We start from the raw sequence: 15,106 nt of genomic DNA, 5'->3' as shown, positions 1-15,106 counted from the left end.
TTTAAAAAAAACAACAACCTGCAACGGATACCCTTATAGCCAAAGTATAGGAAACCCCTTATTAAGCTTCTCACATTAACGTTAAAGAAGCAAAATATGCAGTGAATTAAGTCTGATTAGCATGGGATTTGTCAGGCATGGAGCGAGCCTGGCATGAACAAAGAGATCCACTTCGTTTGAATATACAGGGCCAAATTAATCTTTAAGGTAACTCCACTGAAGTCAGTGGAGTTGCCCCAAGGATGAACTTGGCCCTTTGCCTTTGAGTCAATTATTTATAGCCACACTATCTTTCTGTTACATTAATGGAAAAGATCTAGTCTGCCAATAATCCCTTCAGAGCTGGATAGGGGCATACTGGGAGCGGGGGTGTATATGCTGCCTGTGCTGTACCTGCTCTTGGAATAAACAGAGGACTTTGGTCTGCAGAGCTGTCAAGCCAAGCGCCTCCCACCAACATGACACTAATTTTAAAACATTAAAAAAAACCATAAATGGAATCACACCATTACAGATCCCAGCTCTGTAGAAGGGAAAGGATAACAGTATCCTTACAATATAACAACCCCCTGGCATTTACAATACAGCATATAAAAGGATACAGTAGATGGCCCCAAAATGAATAGAAGGCTGTAATTCACTTGAGGAGCTCTGCTGACATCCCAAACCGTGAGAGCGCAGCTGGAGCAGTTTATGAACAGCAGTCAAGTTCCAAGAGGGAAGTCAGGCCTTTATTATTCACACTACAGTCACCTATTGTTTTGCTTCTTGTTTTTCTCAACATGTTTAGATGTCTGGCATGCAGAAAAGCAAAAGATTGAGAGTGTTGGCTGTAGCCAGCCACAACCTTTGCAGATACTGTGCAAACTTCCTCCTCTCACAGCTCTGCTACTGCTGCTTTAATACCAAGCTGCAGCTCCCTCCTGCCCTTTCAGTTCTGGGTCCCCACACCATTTAGCCAGTGCACCTCAGTCCTGACCTGCATCCCCTCTGCTATTTCTGTCTGGAATCCCACATACCCAACTCTGAGGTGCAGTGGTTGAGCTAGTAGCAGCCCCTGCTACCCAGTCCTGGGTCTCTCTTGAGGGGAAACTGCAAATGGTGCTAAATTATGTCACGTTCTGTAGTGATTTTGTGATTAGAGCTAAGGACCAGGGTGAACCCTGTTAATCTCATTTCAGTTGTGACCTCCGACAGGTATGAATCCTGCTTTCCAGTGGCAAAAGGCCTTAATCATTGTTTGTGGGTCAATTCAAGTATAATATGATAAAATATTTCAATTTCTTGACATAAAAATCTAACATTTGTTAGCTGAATAAAAACATTGGGATGGGATTCTCCAGTCCACTAAGGCCATTATAAAAGCATAAAATTGTCTTAAAGCAGCCAGAGATAGCTAGTGAGGAATTCCTCCTGCATAGGTGAACATGAACCACCAGCTGCCCACTCCTCCCCCAGCAGAAGGGAGGGAGCAGAGCTCAGTGTGCTCTAACCTCCACTGCCATAAGGTCCCTGCTTCTCTGTCATCCTAATTTGGACCAGTGCTGGGCCACTAAGGGTCCAAGAGCTACAACTAGCTCCCTGCCATCCTCCAACTCCATCATAGTGGAGCTCAGGCAGAGTGGAGAATTTGAGCCCACTTAAATTACTATAAATAATCTTAGCTATTTCATTATCACCGTATTCTTGACAGTCCCATCACTGTCCAGAAGTTGATGATGTGCTACTAACAAAAAAAAATGGGGCCAATCTTCTTCACTGGTGTAACTCCCAGGGATGAATGTGGCCCTTAGTTTGGTCCTCTGTGTTTTAGGGAATCTGACTGCAGTTTTAGGATGATGCAACAAGGCTAGGGGAGTTTCCCCTGTAAAATACACAGAAGGACGCCCTGTTCAGTGTCCCAGCCTGCCTAGGACAGATTGTTTGCAGGCATTCAGACTCGTGTACTCAGAGCATGGCATGCCAAATAGCTGGAAAAAACAAACCCTTCTGAGGACAGGGGTGAGGGATGCATGCTATTTACGTGGGACACACAATAAAGGAAGAACATTTTTTTTAAACATGCTAGATTAATGTCTCCGACACTCTAAATATAACCCAGCTGCAGCAAGCTGCTTTTGCCTTACTAATACCAGGGCCCCACATTCACCTCACTCTTTTAGTCTCTAAAAAAATCACTCGCAAAAGTTTAGAATTTGGTCCTTCAGAAGAGGCATGAGTTGTTCAGACACACTGTCTGGTGTCAGTGGGGTGGGTGCATGTAGATGGGTTTCTGTTTTTCTTCCCACTTATCCCTACTGGAATAGAAATGCCTGGGGCTGTCAGTAAGGACAAATGAGCCATATTAGGATGTAAAGTTGTCCTGTCTCTGAGGTAAAGTAATTCTCTTTAAATTCACCAAAGTCTTCTCTACATTAGGAAAATTACCTATTACAGACAATGGATATCAGCAACTGGCACAGATATAAGGCAGTGGTGAGGGGTGGTTAGGATCAGGGTTGGGGTTTAACAGAACAAACTCTGTTCAGCACCATTTGAGAAATCATGGTTAACATGGCAGTTAAATCATGGCCAGCACCTGTGTGTGGTGTTGACACCCTTTGTTGGCAAGAGGTAAGTGTGCTACTATACAGAAGGTTCTAGCTGTTCCAAAGCAGGGGTTCTCCAGCTCTGCTTTTCTGGCCAGCACTAACTAAACATAGTTGTTTTCTGAGGGTGGTTGTGTTTTTTTTTTTTTTTTTTTTTTAAGGGAACATGTGGCATATGAAAGAGGCAGTTTAATTGATCTGGAGACTAATGTCCACTAGCTACAGAACAGGAAGAGACTCAGCAGTGCAGGCTTCCCCACAAGGCCCCAACGACCAGCCTGATTTTCCATTCTCTTCCATCTTGTATTTGTTTATACCTGTGTAAAGGGCTCCCAGACCAGCATGGTGGGACTTTGCAAAGGTGTCAATGATGACCTGAAGGTGCCAGGTAGCCAGAGGATAATCCATAATGTGCCTCATCCCTGGCCCAAAGAAAACACATACAGACATGTGAGCTGTTCGGTTCTTGGCCCATATGTACAGTTAGTGCCAGTTGCAATGGTGGTTTTCTTATTTGAAAGTCCAGCAGCATGCCAACCATAGTACTACTGTCACCACCCATTTGCGGAGAGTGTGTGGAATTCATAGTGCTGTTGCCATTGAACTTTGATGGTAATAGATGCAGTTTTACTATTGTCTATTTCTTGTAATTACACCTCTACCCTGATATAACATGACCCAATATACAGTGTGTTAAGGGTGTCGGGCCAGGGCCAAGGAGTCAGGTGCTTCCCCCCCCCCCCCCAGAATCTAGGAGGCAGGAGCTGTGGGGGGGGCAATTTTGGGGGCCCTGCAGTCCCAGAGTAGCCCGGGGGATTAGTGGGGGGCTGGGAGCAGCCTGCTCCACTTCCCTCGCCCCGGCCGTGTCGCTCGGGGGAGGGGGCTTGGGGGAAGGGAACACACACACACACACCCGCACTCATGAGCTGCCCAGCCCCAACCCGCTCCACTCCGCCAGCTCCCAGCCACGGCTCTCCACTTCCCGCTGCAGGTGAGTGTGGGACCTTTCCCCAACACGCGCCCCCCCCACCCCCAGCGACACGGCTGGGGCCGGGGCAAGGAAAGTAGAGCAGGCTGGGGCTGCGTCGCTCCGCTTCCCGCCGCAGGTGAGTGCGGGAGGCATCCTTTCCCCAACCTCCCCGCACTCACCGGCGGTGGGAAGCGGAGCGCTGTGGCTGGGAGCTGGTGGAGTGGGGCAACGTTACTCCACTTCCCGCCGCTGCCGGTGAGTGCCTGACAGAGCTGAGGCTGGGAAGGAGGGGGGGTCTCTCCCTGGCAGCTGCAGCCCTGGAGCTGGGGAAAGTCGCCTCTTTCTCTGGCCACCACAGCCCTGCACGTCCCAAATTCCCCCTTCCCCCTCTTGTCACTCTACTGCCCCTACCCACTATTCCACCCAAGGCCACAGCCTCACCTTACATGTGTGTCTTCTCCAGGATCCACGCACCAAATTAATGGAGCCACGCCTGTGCAGCTCCACTAATTAGGTGGGTGGCTCTTCATTCTTAGAAGGAGCTATCCACAGACCACCTGAATGGAGCTCGCGGACCACTGTTTGAGAACTTCTGATCTAAACATTTGAGTGTGGGGACAACCAAAGGTTATTTATCCAGAAAAGTTATGTTAAAATGAGATGGTTCACTTTACAAAGGTGACTTAGACTCCTCTTCTCTTATTTCTGTCCTTCATGTTGTTTGTACTTTACTGAGATGCTATGCTAATTGGGGATTGTGCTTCTTCCACATACCTTCCTTCCATTCCATCAGGCCATTGACATGATGGCTGAACAAATTATTTTGCTACAAGTTTGGATTTTAAGTGAAGTAGAGAAGTGGAGGTCAGACCCATAATAAAGAGGCTGCCTAATTCATAAGAGTTAGAGTTGGAGCAACCCTGCTAGAGCCTACTGCAAGATGCTTCCTGGTGCTCAATATAGGATTATTCCATACAGTGCATTCTCTAGTGTTTTTTTGGCCAGCACTGTCTTGAATATCCCAAGCAATGGGGCTTTTACCTCCTCCCCAGCAAAGGGGGTTTTGTCCTTGTCACCATGCTCTGGCTGCTGTCTGCGGGTACTATTTGCTCACTCACACCTGGATGAAGTATACAAAGCAAAATGCTCTTAATTGCTTCTGGAACAGTACAGAGAATTGTTTAGACTAAATTTGCTGCTCTGATTTGTGGCTTTCAACTAAGTGTGCTAAGAGACAGAGCTGACCTCTGCCAGAACTACAAAGAGCACCCAGCTGAGGCTGGATACATCTCTTAGGAAACAGTTTGGGAGCGAGCCTGACTCACTGACGAATGTTTGCGGCACTGATTACAGTAAATCCTCATCTTCTGCTGACTTCAGCAGACTATTTTCAGACAGGAGTCCTGGTTCTAACAGTACCTCAGAGGTTAAAACAAGAAGGATGTGATGCCAGAAATCAACTCAGTCGTAATTGTTCCTCTCTTTAGCAGCTTTAATTTACAATACTTGAAGTTTGGGTCTGATTTACTTTGGAGTTTTGGATTAGAGCCCCCTCACCTCCCCACCCCAGTCAGCTTGTCTCTGCCAGCCCACCGAGAGAAGCAGTGGGGAGGGGAGTGGGCTATGTTGTCTTTAAAGAGCTTCAAGACAGAGACACTAATATGGAAAGAAAACAGAAGCTTTTGGGACTTCAGTCTCTGGAGCGGTAAAGAGTTTCCCTAGTAGAGCAAGACATTAACCCATTCACTCTTTAGCTTCTGTGGGCTGGGCACCATGCCAGTCACTTCCATGACTCCAGTTCCTCACTCTTCCCACAGGGGTTACAGACTTACACACTGCCCCAATTACTGGGCCTTAGTCCCTGACCTAATCCCTGTATCTACTGTGCAGCGTGGTGACTGTTCCTAACATCCCCCTCGCCTGCTTCAGTATAGGCATTGCCCCAAGCTCTCCATCTGCTTGTAAGGCCCAGCACCTGTCCTAGTCCCGTCCTTTTCTTATCAGGCATGGTTCTCCCCTTGGCTGGGGTGTCCCATGTGCTGCCCTGGTCCCTTCCAAACACTGAGGTAGAGGCACTACCCTAATTCCTGCACCCCATCCCCATTGCTTCAGGATATTTATAGCTCTAAAGATAGACCTCTTGTTATCTTTTGCCTATTTTTCTCCATCTGTTCACCATCCCTGTGTGTGTTAGATGTGTGTGTTGGGGGCATTTCAGATCATTGGCAGCATAACACAAGACATGTACCTTAGCTACTGTTTTGTGGCCTCTGTGAAGTGGGTTGGTTTGGTCTCACTTCACTTCCTAGCAAATATACATGCACATCACATATGCTGGTAGCCTGGTTGGCAGACTCAGCAGAGAAGCCAAGAATTAAATGGGCCATGGAAATAGACCTCCCCTTTCAGTCCTAGAGGCAGGCCTCCAGGTCAGGGCTGAGGGCATTGGCAGGGCAGCATGTGTAATGCTGCTGCCTAAGCAGTATTTGTTCTATGCATAAACAGAAGGCGTCCATGTTCAGAGGTGTCAGTCAGGCACCTTTCCCCAGCTTGAAATTCATATAAAAACATTTAAAGAAAATAGAATGCAAATATCAAATTCGGGTAAATAGGTGAATATTCAAGTTCCTCCAAATTTTAAACTGGTATGGAAGCCAGATGGACAGTGCCAGTCTCTGCTCCATTTCCACACTTACCATCTCATAAGAATACACAACAGAAAAAGCTGACAAACCGAATGGACATTTGGGAAAAAATATTTTGATGATAATTTTATTAAAGCTAATGTTTAAGAAGGAAGGTACTGTACATCTGAGGTCAGGGTTGAGTTATGGGAGATTACAAGTATTGGTTTATAGGTTCCCAAGATACATACATATTACATAACCAGCATGGACCCAAATTGGGGTGTGGGAGTTTTAAAGCATCACTGAATAAATGATCTTGGGTATGCCACCCATAGAATTACTACAGGCTAAAGCTGCTACGTTCTTCTTGCCCTACTACTAACTGGCCGCTGTACTCACCTGCACTTCAGAGGCAACACTTTTCATTTTCACTGGTGTTCAAGAAGGTATCACACTACTCTACATTTACCACGCCTGATTCTCTGCTGCCTTGTACCTAGAGCAGTCACTTATACCTGTGCAATGCAGTTATAGGGTGGAAGCATTTATACTGGTGTAAATTACATAAATGACAGGGTCACTTAGCTTAATTTGAACCCTAGATTGGTCATTAGATTTTGTGGGTCTGATTCTTATTTATACTGTTGTGGCTATAATGTAATTTAATGTAATGTAATTTACTTCCAATTTACTATTCTTTTACACTGCCTTAGTGTAAATGAGAATTGTTGTTCAAGGCCTGGTCTATACTACCCGCCTGAATCGGCGGGTAGAAATCGACCTCTCGGGGATCGATTTATCGCGTCCCGTCGGGACGCGACAATCGATCCCCGAATCGGCGCTCTAACTCCACCAGCGGAGGTGGTAGTAAGCGCCGCCGACAAAAAGCGGCAGAAGTCGATTTTGCCGCCGTCCTCACAACGGGGTAAGTCGGCTGTAATACGTCGAATTCAGCTACGCTATTCACGTAGCTGAATTTGCGTATCTTAAATCGACTCCCCGCTGTAGTGTAGATGTACCCGTAGACAATGAGTTTCACAGAAAACCCAAAGGAATAAGTATTATTTAATGACTTTTTTCTGTCCAGTGAAAAAAGTTTTCATTTTTTATTTAAACTTTTCCATTCAGTGTTGGAGACAGGGACCAGAGAACTGGAAAGTGAAACTGACTAGAAATGGGATGATGAAACTGACTTATGTAGGTATCCTGTCCAAGTTCAGTGAAGCATGAAAAGTAAACAAACTGCATAAGTGGTGGAAATGAGAACTTGATTTTAAAATTCTCTGTTTTAATTATTCAGGATTTTACAAGTACCATTGGTAAGGACTTTAGAAAATATTTATGCCATTTTCATCTTGAATATGTCTCTATAAAAGGCAGTCTGTAACTTCATTAGTAATCTATTTATAAGTATGCCCAGGAGAGTGCACGGTAATATATACATAACAAAGTATTTCCAAAGCATTCTCAGCTCTGTATAATATTCCCATACAGAATCCCTGCAGATGCGGATACTTTATGGAAAAAGTTTCCCATGTCTGAGTGAAGGAACATATTTAGGCAATTTCTGCCAGATAAAGGAGAAATACATGTGCATCACAGATCAATGCGCTAACTGTTCTGTGCTTGGAATGCTTTGTACATTCTTTTTAGGGTGGTATTTATACTGAACTATGCATTATCTGTAGAGTGTTTATAAATATGTCTGCTAAGTCTATACCGTGACACTCTCTCCAGCAGCCCTTATAACAACATGTCACCCTTGGTTTTATTTATTCCTTTGCCAGGCTGGTAGTTCTTTTTTTTTTTTCCATTATAATTTCTTTACATGCCTAACACTGCCAGCTTCAAATTTGCTTTTTTGCACAAATTATTGCAAGTCACTGTGCACTAAATATAGTCCTCATGTCTGTTTTCCAGATGCTGAGACCTTGGCATACATCCTTGAAACATTCCAAGCTAATTCTCTCGCGCACGCGCGTGCACGCACATGCACTTACACACATGCACAAAATTATTCAAAAGAAAGTTAGTGGGCTGGATTCAGTGCAATGAGAAAAGAACAGTAGTTCTCTTTGCGGAATGGAGGCTACTTAAGTATGTATTCTTCTCATTCATGTAGCATCTTGTAGGGGTATTTTGCTCCTTGGTTACCGACACCAGTTCGTTGTCATAATGGTACAGTATATCTTTACTGATGTAGATATTTTAGCTAAGTTTTTGTCTCCTTACAGTGTGTGGTTTAATAATTTAAGTCCAAATCTTGCAATCTGATCCATGTAGGCAGATCTTACTCCTACTGCCTCTCGTACAGACTGGAGGATCTGGGCCTAAGTCTCAAATATTTCAGCACACAATATGAAAGTTTCAGACTGAAAATGGGGATTAGAATAGAAACACTTATACAGGCTTGAACTATAGCAGTAGGTTCATTTTGGATCAGTCTCCCACAGTTTGAAGGCTTATTTGAAGCTTATCCCAACAACCAGATCAGCAGTATTGGGCTGGAAATCTCATGAACAGAAATATCCTTCTTCACTTCCTGCCCCATAGCTGTTGTGTGATGGGGTCCGGACCATTAGAATGTCTCCCACCAGTCAAGTGACTACTTTGATACTGAGTGAAGTGAACCTTGTACAGAGTATTTAATACTTCTACCCTGTAAAGTAGCTTGAGCTTGCCAAAGGCACAGTATAAATCTATTATTTTTGTTATCATTCATTAATGAATTCCATGCATCTATAGTATTTTTTCATCACAAAGGATCCCAAAGTGATTTACAGATTTACACTAATACTCAGAACAAAAAATATATTGGGATTATTTTATCCATCACTGAAGAGCAGTCACCTCTGCACTGCAGTGTGGTAGCTGTTTAGGACAGGAAGTAAAGAATCTTGTATCTAATCAAAATTGCAGGGGGGAATTTAGGTTGGCAGAATGTACTAGGGACTGACTTTTCATTGTGTGTGTGGGCGCACGCACAGTGCTTAACTCATTGGGGCCCCAAGGATGGGGGCCCTCTGTATGCTACCACAATACAAATAATAAATACTAATAATACTGGTACTTGGTCAGGACCACAGGGTTAAATTCTGTCATAATATTTTGTAAATTGCATATGGATTTATATTGACTATAAGTGGTGAGGGCCTCAATCTCACCCAGAGGACAGTATCTCCTGCCTCCTAAAACCAATGATTCATTATTGTCTCAGAAGCATGACTCCTGCTGAACCACTAACCCCAGTTCTTGCAGCATCTGGTCCCAAGAATTGGCCCAGCCCTGCTTGGCTTGTGAGGCCGGATGGGAATAACAGAGGGGTGTGGCTGGATGCATTCAGTTATTTCAATAATAATTATTTAGTGACACAATGCAGAATATCTAAAAACAACAGCAGAATTCTGCGGCCAGATAGCGTCTGATTTCCAGGAGTTGTGCAGCTTCTCGATGTGCTGAGTACTCTGCTGAGCTGATGGAAACCAGCTTCCCGGGAGGCTTCCAAGTCCTTGGGACTCCAGAAGTAACAGTGGTTCCAGGTGCTGCTGCCAGGCCTCTCCTATAGCAGCTTGTAAATATCAGCATCAATGACTGGTTTGCTGTTCTTCTACCTCCAAAGAAGTTATAACAACCCCTACACCATGTATTTCACAACACAGCGTGTCGTTCAAAACAGAAGATAGCTGCAGTTCAGAGCAGGGTTGGAGGGAAAGGATCACTCAGGGCATATTATGTAATCCCTCCCCAGCATTGTGCAAGCTGGTTTGATGGGGAAAGAAGGGGGGCTGAGAATGATGATCGCTGAGGCTGTAACAAGGCAAACATTGTTTGCCTGCCTATCAGTTGGTTTCTGATTCATCGACAGCCAGTGTTTCATGATCAGATCACAGCTGGCCCAAGGATATGCTTTCCAGTGCATTTAGTATTTGGAACAGCCCCAGATTTCAAGAACACATGGTGGGGAGGAGGGGACAGCTGTGATATTGGGAAGGGAGCTGATTTTTTGTCTTTTGAGACGAGTGCTCTTTTCATAATTTGGTAGCATTAGCAGCATTTGAGGATGTTGTTTGAATTCCAAACCTCTCCAGGTGAGGGAGAAGGGCAGACAGAGAAGGGAGGAGGATCATATGGGCAGCTGGATATATGTACTGCCACTTGTCCTGCTCCCATTACATTGAAGCTCTGCCTGTCAGTGATCTGTTATGCCAGTTCTGGTGACAGCTCTCAAATAGATCCCAGGTGTTTAATCTCTTTCTCCGTTCAACTAGGAGATTTTGTAACACACTAGTTTGGCTCTAATTTGGGGGATACGTGCCTGATTAGTCCAGCAGAATATCATCTATGGCAAAAGCTGAGCTTTGTTGTATTTGAAAGTTGTCCATTCTGAGGTCAATTGGACAGTGGAGAGGAATGTAATGGCTGTGGGAGGGGAGTGAAGTCTAGATTTGAACTTGAGTTCTGCTTTGGCCTTTTAATTTATTTTTTTAAAATCTAGTGTTTAGGGACGCTGAGCTTTCTTGCTCAGGTTTCCTGTAAATCATTAAACCTGCTATTCTTCCTCACTCCCTAGCCTAAACTACCATGTAGCATTTCTGTGTGCTGTAAACAGCTACCACATTCCACCCGAGAGGTGGCTGCAATTCAGTGATGAATGAAGGAGTGCCTATCCACGGGGCCAGTTCCAGGCTATGGAAGTAAGCTTGGAATCTGGGACCATCCACAGAATCCCCCATCAACAGCAGTGGATCCAGAAATGGTTCCATCTCTTCTTCCCTCTTTCTGCAGCTGATCGCAGAAAGTCAGAGCAACTGATGGTGTCTGGGTTACTGAGTGCTGCAGATTCCACTGAAACCTAGCACAGAAATTAATGACTGCTTGCCAGGGAAAACTACAGATCCTGCTTATGCATTATGACCTATAGATCTGTAAAGTACTTTAATGCTTGAGGCAATATATAAACCAGTAATCATAATAAACCAGCTCTTCTCTCTCTAAGGAACCCCAATCCTGTGTAGCATCATAGAAGCTAAACATAGAAAAGACCTACCTTATCATCAAATCCATCTCCTGCTAGTGCAGGGTTGTCCTGTTGTACCATTTTTGTTTAGTGTTGTCCCCAGTGTAGTTTTAAATGTCCCAAGTGATGGGGCTTTTGCCATTTCCCATGGGAGATTATGCCCAGCCTAACACGGCTCGCTGTCCAGAAGATGTTTCTGATAGTCATCTAAATTGCCCTTTATGTTAATTAATTCCGTTACTCCTAGCCACACCCCTGCAGTCCCTGCAAGATAGTGCACTCCACTGGGAAAACAATCCCATTTTCCCTTAATGAGGCAGGTGAGGCAACAGTCTATTTGGCCTGGCCTCTCTGCATTCAGATCTAATTTCCCTTACCCTTCAGTGGGGTGGGAGGAGCCCTCTTCGTATTTTCCCTTGAAGCCGAGCAATGAAAAATAGTTGTTTGCCAAAATCTTTCACCTTGAGCAGATACACTAACAGATGTTTTCTACAATATAAACAAAGAAGCAAAGAATGTTCATGACTGGGGGAGGGGAGGAAGGGAGGGATCATGCGGGAGAAATACAGCTTGAAATACTTGACTGCGGTTTCATCCCTTTCTGAAATTTAAAAGAGCTGCTTCCACTACTACGAGGAGCAGTGCCAGCTGCAAAATCATGAACAGCTTAATATAACGTATACATTCAAGCCGTCTGTCTTTGTCTAGGCATTTTTATGCACCCATCGTCACAGTATCTAGATGCCATATGTACAAATTAAGAATAGTAACAAAACTGGCTGATAAGACCAAGTCCTCAACCCTCCATCATTGACATATTTTTCTAAATAGAACTGCTCTTGTTTGTCTCCAGGAGAGGCTGTGCCATCCATTGTTACTGAGAGCAGTCCTTCAGGAAGAGATGTGTCTAAGTATAGCAAGACTTGGGTGTATCCTGATCTCTAGAGATAGGGCACTCCATAGCTGAGAGCCTGCCACTGAGAATGTCTAGCACCTGAGAATTTCACCATGGACTCTGGCAGCCACATCATCTCTATTGAATGCAGTTGTCTCAATGGATCAGAGTGGTCATCTCTGAGACAGCCTGGTTTATCTCATTGCAGCCTTTAAAAATTACCTGTAGGACCTTGGAGAACATATGGAATAGCTTGGGGACCAATGTGGGGTCCTGAGCACTGGTGTGGTGTGATGTCACATGGTTCAGGCTGCCACAATTTGGATCAACTGAAGCTTCGACATGGCTTTCACAGTCAATTCCATCTAGAGTATATTGCAGTGGTATAATTTGGAGGTGAAGAAAGCATGAATCACTGTGTCTATATGCCTATCTGCAAGGAAACAGCAGTCTACCAACCAGCTAACAGTTGGAAAAGGTATTTTTGGCTATTGCTGCTGTTTGAGTGTCAAGTAATGCCATGAGTCCAGAAGGAACCTGATGAGACTTTGACAACTGGAGGCGCTTATGATCTGGAGGGTGTTTACACAAGCCCCTTTGGTCCAATGAAAGAGAAGTTCAACTTTCATATTAAACAAGAGTGAGTTTCTAGCCCATTTCCTTGTGAAAAGAGCCTTGAAAACAACAGATTTAAAAAAAAAACTGGTACAAACCAATTGCTGTGGATGATGAAAGAGTCAAGCATGTGGGCTCCACTTCAGCAACAGGAGGCTTGGGTGGGAACCTAAAGATGTCTCATGCACTCACACATACATTATATAGAATGAGTCCGTTAGATTTGGAATGTAGCAACTCATTAACCCTTCCTCAAATCCTGGGGGGCCAAGAGGTAGTGAGCCAGAGGTGGTGAGAGTGGAAGGATTAAGAATTTGAAATATCATGTATTATGGATAGAACTGATGGTTTGTGAGGGAGTAAGAATATAGAATGGAGGGAGTTTTGATGCATAGGCATTTGTATGTAATTGATGCTTTTTACGGGAACAGGGATAAGAGAGTGTGGGGCTGCAGTTGAGGTTATTCCCTTTCAAGAGAGGTGTAAAGGGGGAAGGTTTCTTGCACACTCATTTGAGGACTGGCCACAATTTGACCTCAAATCCTTGCTAGGAAGTGGGGAAAGAGTTTTAATTTTGTGTTTGTATGGAGTGGGGGTGGGGGTAACAAAATTTTACTCTTAAGTCTAGCATGCAAAAATATGAAGAAATATATTTTGAGCTCTTGTTTTGTGAGGTTGTTGACTTAAGGACAATCATAGTTACAGGGTATCTTTGTTAACCCTAAACACACTGTTCCATTGAAAATATCTGGGCTTCCCACCTATGCTGTGATTTCCCACTTTTAAAAGGAAAATGCATTACTAAGACACCTTTGTCACTACCAAAAACATAACATATATCGTGAATAAAAACTCAGGTTGATTGTAGTAGTGCCCGGTCTTCTATAGTTAAGATTGAGTGTTGCTTTCTGTTTAAAGGTGAACTATTCTAAGTGCTCTAAAATCTACATGCTAACTTGGATTTTCTTGAAATTTGCTGTGCCTTCTGGGGGTGGAGTGTTAGTGGTCCAAATTTGGGCTCATCTGAGCTAGGGGTTCATGAAATACAGCTCCCTCCCATAAAGCATTTTACAAATCTCATTCATCTGACATTTTGTGCATACCTGGGGCTCAAACTATAGCACTGATCCTCCCCAAACTGATCGCAGCCAGTCAGGGTTTATCTCAGCTATTGCACAGCACTCACTCTCACTTGGGAGAACAAATATTGAAAAAAATAAGGGTAAAGTTTGTGACTCAAGGTCAGCACATGCCAGACTGATGTGCCTAAAGGACAGAAATGTACATGGCAGCAAAACTAGGACTCTGTTGAAGCAAGAGGGTTTCCAGGCAGTAGGGTGGCTCAAGGCGACATACTGTGGCCATTCAGAGAATGCGTGTTGTGCATGTTCCTTGCTCTCTGCCTGCACTCTGCAGAGGCTCCTTTTGGAAGTTTTGTCATGAGGCCAAAATTTCTGTTTTAAGAACGACATTTTAAAGTGCTCTAAAATCCACATGCAGATTCTGATTTAACTTTAATTGATACTAATTTCCTTGAAAACACATCTAAATAGAGGGAAGATGAGAGTCTAGTAGGCAGTGAGGATAATGTAATGAGGCTTCCTGAACAATGGAAATGAATGTGATCAAAGGAAAGCAAGTTGCTGAGTCATTTGCTCGAACTGATACACATCCCCACCCCCCAACATGACCCGCTCATATCCTTTCAGATTATTTTAATTTTTTGGTGGAGGGTGGGGGCAGAACAGAGAGGGGGGAATGTGTGGGGACTTTGGAGGCGGAGCTGTGCTGGGTGTATGTTGGGGCGGTTGGGAGAGTGCAGGAAGGTGAGAGGGCATTGGTGCAGAAGAGTGGGGGGAAGAGGATTTGGGGCTTTGGCAGGAAAAGTGGAGAATTAGGACAAGGGGAATAAATAGGGATGAGTGGTAGCAGAGGGGATTAAGGAAGGTGGGTCTTGGACCAGAGAGAAGAAGTGAGGAGGGGTGGGAAGCTGGGAGACTGGAGGCTGGGGGGGAAGGATCAGGGTTGCCCATTCCCTCATTTGCTGTGTCCTGTCTGGGCCAAGTCGGGAGCCAGATAGGAGAGATACCTCCCATCACAGCCCCATCTCTCAGGGCAATGGTCAGGAGCCAGAGGGAGATGTACCTCACACAAAGGTGTGAGTGGAGTGGAAAGGGGCAGCAGCAATCCCCTTTTACCTTCCTCTGACGATTTCCACAAAAGTCCGACTGAAATCATTGGAGTCCTGTAAAGCTGAGACACCCACACACATTCAAGCAGTGCTCGCTGCAAGAAGCTCTGTTGAAATCAAAAGAGCCTCAAAGGATGCAAACTTTTCCTTTGCAGTTTTATGCTTCTTCTAGTTAGTTTGTCTTGAGGACTGATAATGGCATA

At 44.6% G+C, this 15,106-nt stretch overlaps 1 protein-coding gene and 1 long non-coding RNA gene across 10 annotated transcripts in view; one reads left to right on the top strand and one right to left on the bottom strand.

The window, feature by feature from the left end:
- Positions 1-11,662, bottom strand: part of LOC117876873 — a 38,932-nt gene extending 27,270 nt beyond the window's left edge. The window contains exon 1 of the long non-coding RNA XR_004645565.1: positions 11,233-11,662. This is a non-coding gene — a long non-coding RNA (uncharacterized LOC117876873). The remainder of the gene's footprint in view (positions 1-11,232) is intronic.
- RAD51B (RAD51 paralog B) overlaps positions 1-15,106 on the top strand; it is a 599,509-nt gene that overhangs the window by 539,333 nt on the left and 45,070 nt on the right. The window lies entirely within an intron of this gene.

The sequence above is a fragment of the Trachemys scripta genome, chromosome 4 (genome assembly GCF_013100865.1).
Source record: "Trachemys scripta elegans isolate TJP31775 chromosome 4, CAS_Tse_1.0, whole genome shotgun sequence".
NCBI classification, from domain to species: Eukaryota; Metazoa; Chordata; order Testudines; family Emydidae; genus Trachemys; species Trachemys scripta.
This window is presented reverse-complemented; position numbering and strand designations above follow the sequence as displayed.